Genomic DNA, 15222 nt, shown 5'->3' with positions numbered 1-15222 from the left:
TCTCATCCCCAGCCAGGCTAAGTATCCCCAGCTAAGAAAGGGTCATCGATACAAGTATCTCCAACCAGAATATTGGGATTTGTTTTCCCCTGGAAGAACCTTTCAGACGCATAATTCATTCGTTACATCATTTCACAGCATACGCATGCATACATTGTTCGCATTTATTTTCAGAAGCATAAAACATCTCATGCATCATGACATGGCATGAAGCTAACTTTATTTTTCAGGCTAATTATCCTCCTGATACGGTCAAAATAAAGATCCATTCAGACGGACATCTTTATCGATTACATTTACATCTTTCAGATATAATCCACATGAACATCCATTCCGACAAGCACTCTGATGGTGGCATCTTTAAGCCCATCCCAGACATTTATTGCAAATACAACATATGCAAATATTGTCAGACATAGCCTAACGTACGGTTCATTCTGATTCAACCTAACGTATGGTTCCTCCAACTGTTCCAAAACGGTCTAGCGTACGACCCATTTGGATGTTCATCCCCTCAGATACGATCTAGCGTATGATCCATTCTGATCTTTATTCCTCAGATACTACCTAGCGTGCGGTACATTCTGAAACGTGGTCTAGCGTACGACTCCCCTTTCATCCTCAGATACAGCCTGATGGACGACTCATTCTACGACTCAGATACGATCTAGCGTACGATCCATTCTGATCTTTTATCCCCAGTGAAGTCACCCCCTAATGGACAACTCATTCTGCTATTCATATACGATCTAGCGTATGATCCATTCTGATCCTTTGTCCCCAGCAGGGTATGACCCATTCGGATCCTTATCTCATCAGGTTCAGCTCACCCTAATACCACCTAATGGATGACTCATTATATGGTCTAACGTATGACCCGGCGTGGCACCCATGTCTTCAAATTGGTCTGATGTACGACGCACTCTGAAGCTCTCATCATCGAACTTCCTGTATGACATCTTTAAGCCCATCTCCATCAAGACTAATTAACAAGTGCAAATTTTTGGGGCAGTCTAAGTGTCCAATAATCTTCCACCTCCAGACTACGAATGGCGTACATACTATTCTAACTCTCTCGGTTCAAGAATATTGAACAGGGGCAGCTGTCATACCTCAAAATTTGCCCGTTAATCTTGCAAGACATTTTTCAAGGCACTCCAGTTCATTTTTCAAGGCATTTATATTAAAGGAACAAAGACCCAACACACAGGTGGTCAAATCCAGAAAATGGCTTAAAATGGCTTGCTCGCTAGGCGAGCAAAATCATTCGCCTAGTGAACTCTTTGCTGCGCCACTCGCCTAGCGAATCTTACGAATACCAGAATTTTTGGGCTTCATTCTGAGCCCATTAGGTCACAAAAAAAACTATTATAAATACCAAGACCTCATTCAGAAAAAAGAGGGAGTGAGATCAGTCAGGACAAAAGGAGACAGAGAGAAACCCTAGCAAGGAAATCCTAATAGGAGCAACCGAGCAAACCCTGGAGGCTAACCAAGAGAATTCAGAGCAATCCTAAAGGAAACCCTGAAGGCAACTCATTTGCATAAAGGTTACCTCCGCCCAACTCAATCCGACACCAAGAGTGATCTGCCAATTCAACGTTGCAATTCAATTGCAAACAGGTTTGCACTACCATTACCGTTTTATGCTCTTAATTTACATGTGGCGTTATGATTCAATTTATGAAAATATCTTAATTTTTGCATGTGGATTTAAGTATGCATGAATGTCTTGAATGTTTAACCATGTAATTTCTGTAATGGATGCCATAGGGTTTGGAGTTCGATGAAATCGTAATGTTCTTAAATTCAAAACCCGCAGCCGTTCGCTAGCACATCGCTAAGCGAACCTGTAGCGAGTGTTCGCTAAGCCCCTCGCTAGGCGAGGCAGCAGCGAACGTGACAGTCGCTGACTTTTCTGTTCTGATTTTTGCTCATCTGACATGTTTTATCATAGCCATGCATTGTTTACCTGACCCTATTACTGTTGTGATTCCTTTTGTTTGGTGCAATTCTCGATTGCACCCTGATTTGGTATTCTGACCTGTTTGCTGAATTTTGTAAGGGTTCACATACTCCCGGAAAAAGGTAGCTTGCTAGGTATTCCACTTTGTTTGTGGGATACCCTGGGGGAGATTCATCCTAATTGCCTAATTGATTATAATGTGGAGATTCATCCTAATTGCCTAATTGATTATAATGTGGAGATTCATCCTAATTACCTAATTGATTATAATATGGAGATTCACCCTAATTGCCTAATTGATTATAAAATATTGCCTTTGAATAAGTGATCTTGGCCCTCTCTTTGTTGCCTTACGGTATTACGGTCATGTCCCGCGAATGTGGGGATACACTTAGCAAAGACCCTTCGATTAAAACATCATATCCCTATAAGATAAATCATAGTCCCTCGGATGCTGCCTGCGAAAATATGATTTTGTCCCTCGATGACCCGTCGCTGTAGCCTACGGTTAAATGATGATCGTCCCTTCGAATACTAAGGTATCCTTACAAATGTTGCCTTCAATGACCAATCGATGACCCTACGATGTCCCTTAAATCCAAAAGGACAAGACTACTTACTTCTCAATAGTAAGGACAGTTTTACCTTCATAAGGATAGGAAATACCCATAAAGACCTGGGTAGGTATAACTCTTAATTGCTGACTCACAACTTAAAATATTCTTCACATCCCACAATTTGCAGAATATCTATTAGATAAATACTTGGCATACATTCGTACTAGGATCATTGTCAAATTATATTTTTCTAAACAGCTTTCAAAATTAAACGAGATAAATACTTTGTATACATTCGTACAAGAATCATTACAAAGTTAAACTCTTTTTTCAAAACATTTTCTAAGCAGTTCACAAACACTTTTTCAGACAAGAAAAATAACATAAGTGATCAAGAAATTAAGAGCCCATGGATAACCATGGATACAAAGGGTGCTAACACCTTCCCTTTGTATAATGTACCTCCCGAACCCAAAATCTAATTAAGGTCTTTCCTGTTCTTTTCCACCTTTCCTTATTGGATAAAAGAAAAGTCGGTGGCGACTCTTGCTATCCGCGACATTTGCTTTCCAAAGCAAAAACACACCAAAGTCAGTTCACCGTATGACAGACCCATTTTGAGATATCATTGTCTTAGACAAGTGACTCATCGGGCAATGGTGCTCCCAAAAGGATCTACTATAGGTGTGACGTCTCATGTCAATCATGCTTGAGGACTAACTCCAAGGAGGTCAAAACATGACTCTAGTCACATTACTATCTTTTGTTTATGCTCAAGCTCGGGTATAGAGATTTGCTCTCATGTAACATAGCCTTAACCCCATAGAGGGTATAACAAATAATATATAGAGTGTAGAATATTTAAAGCAATAAAGAATGCAATAAATAGCATAAAGATGGAGCGAGTAAAGCAATAAAAATAAATACCTAAAGCATGCAGAGAAGCAAACAAAACAACGCTCTGCTTGCTTAGAAATATATCCCCAGCGGAGTCTCTAGCTGAAGCTACGTGAAATATACCCAAGCGCATCGCACACTTAAAGATACAACAGAGTTGCCATCGAACTTTATTTATTCTCGAAGGAAAGGGAAAACATATATAAAACCCCATGGAAGAGAAAAAGGGTAAGGAAATCGGCTATGCAAGGGGAAGGTATTAGAATCCCTCACATCCGTTGTACTCAACGGGAACCATTTCGATTGTTCTTTGCAAGAACGGGTGTTACTATCTAAAGATTACTCGCAAAAGGGTAAAGTGGGAAAAGAATAATAAATAAATATGCTCTCCAAGGATTTGATCCCTTGTGCTTATGTATCCTCGTTCGTGCAATAAAGAAATCAGAGCTTTGTAGTTCGTGGAACTAAGACGAATGTATTAGTTGTTTTTAATGAACAATATTAGTGTTCGCGTTCTACTATCAACTTACTTGTATGCTCGAATATGAGAGACTTAAGCATTTGTTTATTTATGATAAAAGGATGTACTTGGATCATACTCTAGCAGTTAAACATTGTTTGTATGCTCACACATGGAAGCTTAAGCTTTGTTCACGGTAGAACAAAAGTAATAAGTCCTTTCTAAAAATGTTTTAAACAGCAAATGATGCCCAAAGGCAAAACTGAGTTTGATGATGTGAGTTTGCTTTTATTTTGAAAAGAAAATCTTGATTATAACTATATTCAAGTCTATGAACAAAGGCGAATACTTTGAGTAGCTAGGGCATACGCCCCGTACTCAAAGGTACTATAGACAAAGATAGAAGAAACTCTATCTCATCATTCTTCATTGCTTAAGGCCCGTCGCGTACAATTCTAATCGTATTGTTAACTGTTTTTGAGTTTATTCACAAAATGGTTTTAGTCTTACAGGAGAAAGAAAAGAAAGAGAAACCCTAGAAGGTTGAAGTCTGGTCTTCAGTCTGCATCCCACATTTATGTAGAATAGTACTTAACAATTATTAGACTTGAATCATACTAAAGTCTATGAACGAAGGCGAATACTTTGAGTATTTATGGCATATGCCTCGTACACAAACATATTGTAGACAAGGAAAGTAGAAACTACATCTCATTATTCTTCATTGCTTAAGGCTCATGGCACACAATTTGCGTCATAACTATTAAGTAGCTTGATACTCTTTTGCTTGTTGATCTTGTTGTTGCAATATTGCTCCTGAAGAAGTTTTCTGACAATTATTTAATTCGAGTTGTATTAAAGTCTATGAACAAAGGCGAATACTTTTAGTAGTTAGGGCTTACGCCTCATACTCAAAGGTACTATAGACAAGGATGGGAGAGACTTCATCTCATCGTTCTTCGTTGCTTAAGGCTCATGGCACATAACTTGAATCATGATTGACAAATGTTGATATACCTTTGTTGTGCTTGAATAGTGGTCCATTATGTCTTGTACTGACTTGTATTTAATGAAGTCTTAATCTTTGAACCTTGAGGTTTTGTACAACTCTTGAGATCCAATACAACTTGAACACAAGGGTCTTGCCCTATCAAGTGACCAAGGATCTTTTGATCACTTGAACAGACTTGGGGAATTGAGCACAGTGTAAATGATTTGGTTGATCAAATTAAACTTTGATCAACACAACCAATGAGAATGTAAAATAGTTAATCATGCATACAACAACCTAAAGGGTGAACCAGATAATCAGATGATTTATAAGTCCTAAACTATGGGAACATGCATTTCAAGATTTTAAACCCTAGGTACTAAGGTTAATTTGCATAAAATGTACAATTAGGAATAGCCTAATTATCTAATTATCACTATTATTTATAATTAATTCTAAATCATCTAATGAACCTAATCAAATCCTAAAATTTCTAATTAACATAATCACCTAATTATTCTAATCAAATTTTAAAATTTCTAATTAATTCTAAAATTCTAAAATTCTAAAATTCTAAATCTAGTATTCTAATTAATTCTAAAATTCTAAAATTTCTAATCAACCTAAAATTCTAATTAGCCTAATATATAATTCTCATTATCCCAAGAGAAGTAATTGCTATGTACAAAAAAATCATAAGAAAAAAGAGAGAAATTCACCATGACAACAATTAAAATGAATGAGTTCAATTAATAATAAATAATTAAGAGAGAATAGGGGGGCATGCCCATGTATGGGGTGTTGAATAGAAAGGATCCTTCCGGGGCCTTAGGCCCAAACAACAAAGGTATCCAAGAGCAGAAACCAAGTTCAAGCACCTAACATGGAATGCGTTCACGTAACGTTGAATCCAAAAGCGCTTATTGCAAAAAGTTATACATACGAATGAAACACATATCAAGCTGAAAACGCTTATGCAAAGAATCAGAGCAAGCATCGCGATTCTGTTTTTCCGACTTTGCATTTTGAAATTCAATCAACAAGGTGGATTCGCGTTCATCAATCAGCTTCGCCTTTGGAATCATCACGTTCAACCTTCAGCTTCGCGTTTGAAATCATTGTGTTCAGCCTTCAGCTTCGCATTTCCAATTCTCATTGCAATTTAATGATTTAAGTCTTCTCTTACAAAGTCAACAACAACATCTATTGAAGTCCACAATGCTAAATCGCAACGTCATTACAGAATCGAGTTCAACATAATGAAGCAAGAAAAAAGAGAGCTTACCGGTTTTGACACGACTTGCAAGAATAAGTACGAATTCTATACGTTTCTTCTGAAATTCATGCTCCTGTGATGCGTGAATTGCATATTCTTGATGCATTGTGAGTGAATTGCTTTGAAAACTTGATTGTGTGTTGTGGATTCATGGTTGTTGCATGAGAATGAAGAACGATTCGTTGAAGCTCTGTTGCATCATTATTGCTTCCTCTCTCTGAGATTTTCTATTATGCTGTGAATGATGAAAAAAAACTGGTTTTGATGAAAAAGTGTGGATTCTCTCCAATTGATACATGATGATGTGAATTTGTAGAATTATGTTTTGAAACTCAAATGAAATTCAATTGTTGGTTAGAAACTTAAAAAGTTAGTTAGTGTGACATTTAATTGGAATTCAAAATGAAATCTAAACGAAATGCACAAGTTGTTTATGTAAAGGGAAGTTTGAAATTTGAAGTGAAATTGAAACTAGAATTGAATTTAGCTTTGAATAAAATTCAGATGTTAAATTCAATTTGACTGAATGTCAAATATGTTAGACTGTTGTTATATGTTTTTGCAGGTGTTTAGCTGAGAGTTTGGACATGGTGAATCATATTGGTGAAGTTAATTGGCTTGGCATTGGCTTATTAGCATGTTGGCATGGTTGTTATGGACTTGGCTAAGATGACTAGGCTATCATATGGAACTAGATCAAATTGGTGAAGTGCATTGGGTTGGAAACTTGCATTTGGATTAATTTGTAATTTGAAATTGTAACTTGTTATGATGAATCTTGGTGTAAAATGGGAATAACATGTAATGTGTGGTTTGATTTACTTGTGAGCTTTGTAATTGAAAATGTGTGGCCATTAGTTTATGTTTTGGATCACTTTGAATTATGGATTGGTTATGTAATGTTTGATGATAACATAATTTTATGGTTTAGGGAAATGGTATTGTAATGTCATATGATGGATTGGTGCATTTGAGATTTTGGTAATGAAATGGACCATCATTGTTAATGTATGATTAACAAATGAAAGAATTTTGTTGTATGGAATGATTTATTGCATGAAATGGTTAATTGTAATTGAATTTGGCTAAAAAAAAGAGATTTCATCAATGAACAATGAGATCAGAAAACAAGAAAGTGGCAAAAACCAAGTAGGTCCAATTGTTGGTCCAAAAGTTGGTCTGACCAAGTTTTGGACTTGGTCACGGACCTGGTCATGGACGAAGTTCCTTGGTCCAAATGTAGGTCAGACCAGGGAATGGACCAAGAATTAGACCAAATCCCCAAAGCCATACGAAACCCAATAGAACCATGATTTTGATGATGAACATGATAACACTACGCCAAATAAGGGAAAAGAGGGCGCTTATTTTGGCCTATAACAGCGCTTTTAAGCGCCCTCTAATCTGGCGCTGGCATAGGTAAAGACAGCGCTTTTATTTCCTGGAGAAAGCGCTGTCTAAAGTGGCCACATTATAGTGCGCTTTAAGAAAAAAGCGCCCTCTGGAGTGGTCCATAAAGGGACACCTTAGAGGGCGCTTTCAGGAAAAAGCGCCCTCTAAAGTTGTCAGTGTAAAGTGTTTAGAGGGCGCTTTCTGGAAAAAGTGCCCTCTAAAGTTGTCAATGTAAAGTGTTTAGAGGGCGCTTTCAGGAAGAAGCGCCCTCTAAAGTTGTCATTGTAAAGTGTTTAGAGGGCGCTTTCAGGAAAAAGCGCCCTCTAAAGTTGTCAATGTAAAGTGTTTAGAGGGCGCTTTCAGGAAAAAGCGCCCTCTAAAGTTGTCAATGTAAAGTGTTTAGAGGGCGCTTTGTCCAGAAAGCGCCCTCTAAAGTGTTAGTTATTTTAAAAAAATTTGTTTGAAAAACAGTGGATATATATTTAATTGGTAACCTGTTCGCATGCTGCAAAAGTGTAAAATTCATATTGATTTCATCCTTTAATCCAATGTTATACACCATTAATCCATTGATATATACAACATGAATCCATTTATATACAACATTAATCCTCCATATATACAACATTAATATATGATTCTTTGATCAACAATATACAACAACATATTCTCAAAGTACTACAATTAAGAGAATAAAACATAGCAACCAACACCCAGTGACCACTGTATCCAAAAGTTGTCTAGTAGTTCTAACCAATACTAAACAAAAACACCCATCCACCCATGGTGGCAAACATGTTCTGTATATCCAAAAGCTGTCTAGTAGTTCTATCGCACATCCATACAAAATAAGGCTCAACCAAAACAACAGATGGCAGCATAAGTAGTCCCCTGCAAAAAGAACACGTCCAAATGCAAATAACACAGAACTGTCAAAAGGCGATTGAGCAACAAATAGTAAACAATGGCATAAAGTTAAATGACATAGCTAATATTACCTGAATTCCTGCATGACTGTTAAGGTAAAAATCAAATTCCCTAGGGTGACAAATGCTGGTGTCTACCACGGTTCCTTTGACAATTTAGAACAACAAAATCAGCAAAAAGTGATAAATTCAAATGATAATATATACCAGCTGCGTTGAGAAATATATTGAAAAAACCTGGCATAATATTTCCACTTCTATCGGTCTCTTTGGGGTTGACAGGAAAGAGACGGGTGTGATGTCTCTTTTGGACCACTACAAAAGTAACTTTAGGTAGATACCCATCCTCTATTGAGACACAAGCCTGATGAAAAAAAATTAAAAATTAAACGCATAGAATTTAGTGGTGTATTTTATGAACGACAAAGTAACAAGAAATCAACTTTGAGAAGTCCTAAATTCTGCCTACAATATAGGGCTGCAAAGTTGATGCAACAAAAAACATATAACAATATATGGTAAGTACCTGTATCTCCGACCATATTTTTTCTTTGCCAACCTTCAAGTCCGGACTTCTCCAATTATCACATGTAATCGGAATATGTTGTCGAACAAGGAAACCAATGTAACTTGCCAACATTGAACCCTTATCTTTTGAAGATAGAATTGATATATGTTTAGATGGACATGTTCCATTGTCGTAGAGGGATACTTTCAAATATCCAGCATCATCATCTACGCGAATGAGGCTTGACGACAATAGAGCATCTCCATCTAAACAAATATCCAGCATCATCATTTTACCTGTAAAAAAGAAAACAATTAAAATCAGATGACAAATGTAAAAACAATTAAAATCATAAAAGTCATTTTACCTGTAATAAAGAAAACAATTAAAATCATTTGACCTGTACCTTTTTCACTAAGTTCTCTTTCTTTTCTTGGTTGGAATATGTTCTACATGTCTCTTAACAACACGGACGGTTGGATTGATCCAAATACCCTCATTATGATCATTTCTAATATATGAATCATTTGATATAATATTCTCATCTTGATCATTTCTGGTAAACGATTCAATCTCAACATCAATATCACCTTGATCTCCAGTGTTTTCATCAATTACTTTGTTGGAAAAAAGAACTATAGACCATTTCGTACTTTTCGGATCATTGACATAGAACACTTGTCTAGCTTGAGAGGCTAGAATAAAAGACTCATCTTTGTATCCCACCCTATTAAGATCCACTTGCAAAAATCCTGACTTATCCATTCGAATGCCGTTATTATTTTCAACCCACTTGCAACCAAATATAGGAATCTGAAACTTCTCATAATCAAACACCCAAATGCGCTCGATAACACCAAAATACGACAGATTTGCAAATTTGGGGTTTAAGTCCTTCACACTTGATATGTGCATTGCTTCAGCTACCACGGTGACACCACTATTCTGCATAGTACTTTTATCATCTTGTTCTTTGGTATAAAATGTGTATCCATTAATCGCGTATGCGCTATAAGAAAAAACATGGAAACTTGGACCATATGCTAAGCATCTCAACCTTTCTGTTATTGAAGCGGGATCTGAATAATACTTTGAATAAATATGATCCTTAAACCAAGGTATAAAACATCGATTGTGCTCTCGTACTATCCAATTTTCATTTCTATTGGGATTTAAACCTCGGAGAACATCCTTGTGAATTTCAACATACGGCTCAACCTCATTCTCATTGTGCAGAACATACAAATGCACTTGATCCCGTTCGACCCTTGATACTGCCACGATTTTATTTCCAATTAGATTTTTTCCTTCTTTCTTTTCGACAAGCTGAGACTTGGGGAGTCCGATTGACTGAACATTAGACAAATATTCAGTACAAAACTCAATCGCTTCTTCAACAATGTATCTTTCAACCATACAACCTTCTGGTCGACTTCGGTTCTTCACGTACCCTTTTAATATTTTCATATAACGTTCAACAGGGTACATCCATCTCATATAAGCTGGTCCACACAATTGTGTCTCTTTCACAAGATGAACAACTAGATGTACCATTATGTCAAAAAATGATGGAGGAAAAAACATTTCAAGCTCACACAAAGTAATAACGATTTCTTTTTGCAACATTGGTAAGATCGCAGGATTGATCACCTTACTGCAAATTGACTTGAAGAAAGAACACAACTTAGTTATAGAGCTTCTTACTTTTTCTGGAAGAATAGAACGTATACCTATTGGGAGAAAATGTTCCATTATAACATGGCAATCATGGGTCTTTAAACTCTTTAACTTGAGGTCTTTCATAGACACAAGTCTTCTAATATCTGAAGAGTACCCTTCTGGAACTTTAACTTCACTTAGAAACTTACACAATGTTTTTTTCTCCTTTCTAGATAGAGTATAAGCAGCAGGCGGTAGATATGTTCGTTTTCCTTTCTTCAAGGGTCCTAATTCAGTTCTTATTCCCATCGCTATCAAGTCCTTTCTTGCCTTAAGGCCATCCTTAGACTTTCCTTGTATATTGAGTAACGTGCCAATAACACTTTCAAATACATTTTTTTCAATATGCATAACATCAAGAAAATGTCTCACATACAAGGACTTCCAATACGGCAATTCAAAAAAAACTGACCTCTTCTTCCACCCACTTTTGACAAGTGTGTGGGCAAAAGGCTTGCCAAACTGAGTATCCAAATCTTTCACCTTTTCAAAAATTTGATCACCCGTCAATATAGGTGGAGCTCTACCTTGTTCTGTCTCTCCATTGAACGCCTTTCTCCATCCACGGTAGTGATGATTTGAATTTAAGAATCTCCGATGAGCGAGAAAGACATTCTTCTGACCAAACTCCAAGCGCTTCCAATCTGTTTTATCTTCACAAACAGGACACACACATTGACCTTTTATGCTATACCCTGATAGATTTCCGTATGCTGGAAAATCATTAATTGTGCCAAACAACATCGCCCTCAAGTTGAAACTTTCTTTCCTATATCCATCATAAACCTCCACACCGGTCTCCCACAAAATCTTTAAATCTTCGATTAAGGGCTTCAAGTACACGTCTATGTCATTCCCTGGTTGTTTAGGTCCAGAAATCAACATAGACAACATCATGTACTTACGCTTCATACATAGCCATGGAGGTAGGTTATAAATCATAATAATCACAGGCCATGTACTGTGTGAGATACTCTGGATACCGTGTGGGTTCATTCCATCAGTAGATAATGCCAAGCGAAGGTTTCTTGATTCTTCTCCAAATTCAGGATAATCATTATCAATTTTCAACCACTGTGGTGAATCTGCCGGATGTCGATACTTTCCATCTATAATTCTTTCATCTGCATGCCAGGTCAAGTGTCTTGAATCGGTTTCACTACGAAACATGCGTCTAAATCTCGGAATAACAGGAAAATACCACAAGACCTTTGCTGGAGACAACTTGTTCTTATATCGCGAGACACCGCATTTAGGACACTCATTTAACGATGCATACTCATTTCGAAACAAAACGCAATCGTTTGGACATGCATGTATCATATCATAGCTCATGCCAATAGAGCACAACATCTTTTTGGTCTCATATGTTCGATTGGGAAGAACATTATCCTCAGGAAGCATATCTTTCAAAAGGGCTAATAACTCTGTGAAACTTTTATCCGACCACCCATTGCCCGCATTTAAGTTGTACAACTTTAATACCGCAGACAATCTTGTGAATTTAGTGCAACCATCATACAAAGGTTTCTCTGCATCACTTACCAACCTCTCAAACATTTCGGGACAATCCTTAAGATCTCCTTCAAGTGCTTCTGCAATCTCTTCAACTCGATCACAATCGTATGTATCTGCGCCACTATAGTTTGAGGCATAGGTCGTACTATCCCCCGGTTCAACATTCTCGTTACTTTTCTCACCATGCAAATTCCAACATGTATAACTTCGATCAATTCCATGCCTCATTAGATGCGATGTCAACTGAACTGCGTCAACCCGTTTCCCATAACAACAACCCAAGCAAGGACATATCATTCTACTGGGGTCTTCGGCGTGCGCAACGGCAAACTTAACGAATTCTGATACCCCATTCTCGTACTCTCTCGACAACCGATTGGAAGACATCCATGTATTATCCATTACTAATTAGAATAAATAAAAAACAATTTCAGAAGAGTTCAAACACATTTGGACCTAGGTTTCTAAAAACCAACCGTCAATTTCCTAGTGCATCCGCTATCATGGTCGAAACAAACGTAGAAGGAGGAAACGCGCAGTAATAAGGTAAAACAGAAATTGGGCAAAGCTAAAACAAAGCAATAACATAAAACAGTAATTGGGAAAAGCGTGTACCTTTGATGGGTAGAAGGAGGAAACGCGCATGTAGATCTAACAGAGGTGGAAGGAAAACGCCTCAGAACCCTAACGTGAAAAAGAACGCTAATAACAGATAGTGAAATAACAAAACGCGCAGTATGTTATAATTTTAATGTTTACTAAAGGAGACATTAGAGGGCGCTTGTGGAAAAAAAGCGCCCTCTAAAGGGGGCCTAAAAGGGCGCTTATGAAAGCGCTCTCTAAGGCTTTCCAGAAGCGCTTTATAAACTGGAAATGTACATGGACTTAGAGAGCGCTTTTTCAAAAGCGCCCTCTAAGGGTAACCTTGGAGGGCGTTTTCACAAAAGCGCCCTCTATTGTTGTCCCTCCATTTTTTTTTTGGCTTCACTTTAGAGGGCGCTTTGTTACAAAAGCGCCCTCTAAAGGGGGCCTAAGAGGGCGCTTCTAAAAGCGCTCTCTAAGGCTTTCCAAAAGCGCTTTATAAACTGGAAATGCACATGGACTTATAGAGCGCTTTTTTAAAAGCGCCCTCTAAGGGTAACCTTAGAGGGCGCTTTCTAAAAAGCGCCCTGTATTGTTGTCCCTCTATCTCCTCCTTATTTTTTCGCTTCACCTTAGAGGGCGCTTTATTACAAAAGCGCCCTCTAAAGTGCGCTGTCTATTCCAGTTGTTCGCTCCTTATTTTTTCTCTTCACTTTAGAGTGCGCTTTTGTAATAAAGCGCTCTCTAAGGGGCGCTGTCTATTCCAGTTTTTGGCGTAGTGTAAAATGCATAAAAACAAATTTTAGATGGTCAAAAGTGATGAGTTGACATTGGTCAATTGGTTGACCAAAAGTCAACTTATGCAAAATGATGAAGTTTGCAATCTCTTTCCAATGCCACATGGAAAATAAAACAAAATTAATGGAATATGAATAGAAATCATGAACTTAAGCACATTTGTGACCAACCACATGGCACAAAGAATTAAGGTTTAGGCTCAATCAAACCTTAAGTCAAACAACAACCAAACCTCAAACCAAAGGAATAGCAGACATCAATGCCAATAGCCAAGCTAAGGTTTACAATCCTTCAAAACAAACCACAAGATTCACCATTTTTAAAGATCAAGAAATAGGGGTTGGACAATTAAAGAACACTGTGATGCAATCTTCTAGGTCTCAAGCATCATTTGTCCCTAATTATGGTTTTGCACCTTTGATTACCATGATGATCCCCCCATAGTGACTATATATCATAACTCCTAGGGATTGATTCTCAAACAAACCTTAGGTCTTTGTCAAGTAAAATCAGCTTCAACCTTAGAATCCATGATGATGTTAGTACATTAGATGATATGAATGTTCATGAAAGAAAGTGAACCTTAAACCAAAAGGTTAAATGAAAATGAGATGGGAAGGCAAATTTTGGGGTATGACAACCATCAACTACCATATCTCATAGATCAACATCGTGTCCTAGAAAGAAACTATTTATTTTATCCTTCCAATAGTCAAATCTATCTCTATCAAAAACTGGAGGTTTAGCATTGTATTGATCTCTATCATTTGTTTAAATGGGTAGAATGCAACTTGTTTCTCATTTGTTTCTTTTGCATCAAAGTTTCATATCTCATATGTTTTCTTTGGATTTTTCTTTACTAGTGATCTTCCCATTTATTTGGAGTGCTAATTAAATAAGTGATGTCTACTTAAAGTATATCCTTTAGCTGTGGTATCCTTCAGTAGACTTTATAGAGATTGGTGATAGTTTTGAAGTAGTGCGGAGTTCTAGTAAAGGACGCTGAAGAGATGGAGGGTTTCTATGACATAGAAAATCTTGAAGTAAACGTGGATGAAGAGGAGGAAATATCTTACTAAGATTTTAAAACATACCACAAATTGTGATTCCATATGAATAGTGGAATTCTTCCACTAACATTGTTTGAATTGCTCAATATTTAATGTTTTTAAGGGGATGCGTTCCATAGACTATATATATATATATATATATATATATATATATATATATATATATATATATATATATATATATATATATATATATATATATATATATATATATATATATATATATATATTATTTTTGAAATTTAGACTCTTGGAATAAGGTGCATTCTAATTTGGTTTATATATTACATGCATCTTAAGTTTATTTAATATCGCTATTTAATATTTATCTTTAAACAATAAAGATTAATGTTGTATAATATTAATAAATTTGCTATTTGATGTTTCTTAGTGTTTCACTCTTAAGTAATGTTTTTGCTTTATTATTTCATTTTCTTACTATTTTTTTCACGGAGGGCTAATGATAATTAGAGAATGTAAAGTCGAACAATGAATGAGTGATAGAGACTTGCTAGAATATTTTTTTTTGTATCTGTGGCTAAACATTACAATTTTTAAGTAT

Source organism: Lathyrus oleraceus, chromosome 2, assembly GCF_024323335.1.
Source record: "Lathyrus oleraceus cultivar Zhongwan6 chromosome 2, CAAS_Psat_ZW6_1.0, whole genome shotgun sequence".
NCBI classification, from domain to species: domain Eukaryota; kingdom Viridiplantae; phylum Streptophyta; class Magnoliopsida; order Fabales; family Fabaceae; genus Lathyrus; species Lathyrus oleraceus.
The sequence above is the reverse complement of the archived record's forward strand: the minus strand, read 5'-3'. Positions refer to the sequence as shown.